Raw genomic sequence first — 3,218 nt, 5'->3', positions numbered from 1 at the left:
TATAAACAGAAATTGCTCGAAAAGCTCAGCAGGTCTGGCAGCATCTGCGGGGAGAAAGCAGAAGTTAACATTTTGAGTCCGGTGACTTTTCATCAGTTCATCTTAACCAGCCAGTAAAAGGTTAAAGTTAAAAGATAATACAGTGAAATCGGTTCAGTGAGTCAGTGGAAAGACATTAATTAAAAAGTCATTGCTGCAATTAATTATCAGAAGTCTACTTATATGCTCAATAATACATTCTAGCATTTGTACTGTAATAGACCTGATACTGTCTGTGGGTCCCTGAACTGGTTCCATTGTATCACTGCCCAGCATTAATACGCCTTATCTTAAAAAGCATTCATGTTTGAAGAATAAGAATTGCTCTGTGCATTTGTGTAGCTTTCTGACCTAACCTTATCTCTTTCATCCTGTGCAAGTTCCAGAAAATTACTTCTGCAGGTGTCATATAAAAGCAATGTATACATATTTATTGAAAGTGCAAATGAAATTTGACACTTCAAGAAGTAAAATTACTTTTTGACTGAAGCGAGGGAAATGAAAGTTCTCTTGAACCTCCCCATGTGTCTGTTGCCTCGATCCTCACAGCGAAGCTGAGATCAGACTCCATCAACCATAGCAGATTCTTTCTTTGAATGAACTCCCTGAGGAAGCAGTTTCAATGCTAATTGACACCTGCAAAAGAACAAATTAGTTGCCGCGATAAGGAACCGACTGTAGCCCGTAAACATAAACACAAAAACAAATGATAGAACGTCATGGAGATAACTGCATTCGAAATTATTTTCTGGAGTTGGATTTATCTCCCCTTGAAAGGAGAAACTATATAGAATTTCACTCAGGCAACTACGTTGTAATATTCATTGTTGGATGGAAAATGGCCTGTACTTGATTAAAAAAAATCCCACAAATGGCACTGTGGTAATAGTTGTAGTGTGTGTGTGAGTGTGTGTGTGTGACAGTGAGTGTGTGTGAGAGTGAGTGTGTGTGTGTGAGAGTGAGTGTGTGTGAGAGTAAGTGTGTGTGTGTGAGTAATTGTGTGTGAGAGTGTGTGTGAGAGTGAGTGTGTGTGAGAGTGAGTGTGTGTGTGTGAGTAAGTGTGTGTGAGAGTGAGTGTGTGCGTGTGAGAGTGAGTGTGTGTGAGAGTGAGTGTGTGTGTGTAAGAGTGAGTGAGTGTGGTGTGTGAGAGTGAGTATGTGTGAGAGTGAGTGAGTGTCTGACAGCTGGAATACTGTGCACAGTTTTAGGCACCTTATCAAAGCAAACTCTTCCCAGCATTGGAGGCTGTGCAGGGAAGGTTAACCAAGCTGATCCTGGGTATGGCAATGGGACTGTCTTATGAGAGGGCACTGAGTAGGATGGGCCTGTGCTCGTTAGAGTTCAGAAAAGCGAGAGGCAACTTATTGAAACATATAAGATTCTCAGGGAACTTGACAGGTGAGATAGCTTTACCTTGTGGGGAGAGTCAAGGAATGGAGGGCATAATCTTAGAATAAGGGGTCGCCACTATAAGACAAATGTAAGGAGAAATTTCTTCTCTCAGGGTATAGGAAATTTGTGGAATTCTTTACCACAGAGTGGTGTAGAGGCTGGATCTTGATGTCAGTAACATTACTAACACTGAACTCCCCACTATCAACATCCTGGATTTCCAAAGACCAGAAACTGAACTGGACTAGTCTTCTAAATACAGTGGCTAGAAGATCAGGTTAGAAGCTAGGAATCCTGCAGTGAGTAACTCAACTTCCAACACCCCAGACCCTGCCCACCATCTGCAAGGTACAAATCAGGAGTGTGATGGAATACTCCCCAGTTGCCTGGATGGGTGTATCTCCAACAACACTCAAGAAGGTTGACACCATTCAGGATAAAGCAGCCTGTTTGACTGGCACCACATCCACAGGCATCCACTTGTTGTCTGGTTCCTCGTTAAATAAGTTGCAGACAACTCCGACCAGAATGTTATGAATGAATTTGCCCAGGTGTCCCACAATACCAAAGCGGTCAAATCAATACGAACCCAAGCCAGTACCAAAGCAAAACATTCCCAGTTTATTAGGAACAAAATTACAATAATTATTCAATACTAAACGTACTATCCCTAATCCTATTTGGCCATTTACAATTCCAATACTTCCCGAATCTCTTGTAAATTTACACAGTTTTGCTGTCTCTGTGGCTCTGTCTCTGGGTCTGCGAAGCCGGTTTCTCCCTCCCGCTGTCTGGATGGTCAGCTGGTCTTTGCCTCTTGCCATGTTGGTCTCCTTGGAAGGCCTCAGATGATTCCAAGAGCGGTTCCAAGAGAGGTTCCAAGAGAGTGGTCTGCAGGTGAACTCTGTTTTTATACCTTTTAGATGGTTTTCTGGAACTTTCTGTAGTTCTGGCCAATCAGGAAGATACTCTTAATAGTTTGGAGCAAGAGTCAATCATTTAGATGGCATGCTCCTGTCAAGTTTTTTTGTATAGCATGACCTGATACCTTTCTGTCTGGGCTGCCCTTTGTTTAGTGGATAAGTTACTGGGGGTGTCTGTGCAGACCAAATGTTGCTTTTTACGTTATGCTAATGTTATTAGCACCTGACTACTGTGTTTACACTGTGTTTGGTGTATGGGTTCTGTGATTTCAGCGTTTCACTTGGCCAAAGTACCCAGCATCCCTTGCTGTTTGGCCAAGTTGGCAATCTGTGTTTAAGCAGCGATGCTACACATTTTGTCCGCCACCAAAGCTCAATAGCAGCAGTATGTATAATCTACTAGATGCAGTGCAGAAATTCACTATGGCCCCTTAGGCAAACCCATGATCGCATCAATCTAAGAGCACAAGGGCAGCAGATAAATGAGAATGCCACCATCTACAAGTTCCCTCCAAGCCCCTCACCATCCTGACTTGGAAATGTATTTCCATTCCTTCACTGTCAGTAGATCAGTATCCTGGAATTCCCTCCCCAAGGGCAGTGTGGGTCTACCTACAACACATGAACTGCAGCAGTTCAAGAAAGGAGCTCACCAGCACCTTCTCAAGGTCAACCTGGGGCGGTACAGTGTCTCAGTGGTTAGCCCTGTTGCCTCACAGCGCCAGGGACCCGCATTCAATTCCAGCCTCGGGTGACTGCGTGTGTAGAGTTTGCACATCCTCCCCTTGTCTGTGTGGGTGTCCTCCATGTGCTCCGTTTTCCTCCCATCGTTCAAAGGTGTGTAGTTTAGGTGGATTGGGCTTG

Source organism: Rhincodon typus, chromosome 11 (assembly GCF_021869965.1).
Source record: "Rhincodon typus isolate 14 chromosome 11, sRhiTyp1.1, whole genome shotgun sequence".
NCBI lineage: Eukaryota > Metazoa > Chordata > Chondrichthyes > Orectolobiformes > Rhincodontidae > Rhincodon > Rhincodon typus.
Note: the sequence above shows the minus strand (reverse complement) of the source record.